This window comes from Solanum tuberosum, unplaced genomic scaffold, assembly GCF_000226075.1.
Source record: "Solanum tuberosum cultivar DM 1-3 516 R44 unplaced genomic scaffold, SolTub_3.0 scf00303, whole genome shotgun sequence".
Taxonomy (NCBI): Eukaryota; Viridiplantae; Streptophyta; class Magnoliopsida; order Solanales; family Solanaceae; genus Solanum; species Solanum tuberosum.
Window position 1 is genome coordinate 344584 of NW_006239233.1, and position 925 is coordinate 345508.

Here is a 925-nt window from a genome sequence, read left to right on the forward strand (position 1 = left end):
TATACCCTTTTTTTGAGTTTCATACCCGAACTATCGAAAGTGTGAGAAACACACCTAAACTATTACACTTTAGTTTGAAAAACACACCTCTGTGCTGACTGGACCAAATGTGTGTGTACACACTCTTTTACGCGCGTGTGGCCTTGATTTTCGTCCACATGTCTTCTTCTTTTTTTTAAAAAATAAAATATCAAAACACACCTAAACTATAAAATTGTTTGAATTCCTCACCTAAACTATTAGGAGAGAAACACACCTAAACTATCATTCATAAATTTGAGAAACACACCTTAAATTATATGTTACACTAGTTGCTTAAGCTCGCTCAAAAGGGACTGATATTTGTATATCAATGATGCCATACAAGGAATCCACGACGCCCTATGGTAACTTTTAATAAATTTTGAGGGGTGAGTGTTTGTCCATGACATCAGATTCTATTTTTTGTTTGTTTAATAACTAGTTAGACTATATTTGTGGTATCATTATGCCACCAAATAGAGCATATTTTCTTTCTATTTAATTGTTGCTTTTTACAGACTACTTCATCAATCATTTTCTGATTACGACTATTTAAACAACTATGAGCAGCTAAGGACAGAAGTCACCAAAGAATTTTTAGTAGCTCGAAGTAGAAAATTGGTTGGCTCTAGTTTGTATAGTATAGAAACACTAAAACCAAGTAATGCATGCTTCAATTTGCAAAGCAACCTACAACTATATTAAACTACTTGGGCTGCAAATCAGTAACTGTGTTTAGTAACATCAAAATACACAACCAAAATTTGATACCATCCTATTCACAACCCAAATTCGATACCATCATATTCACAACCAAAATACACGACTTAAGAACAGTTCGAACCACATGAAAAATCAGTCACCATGTTTAGTAGATTACAATAACTACTTGGGCTGCAAATCA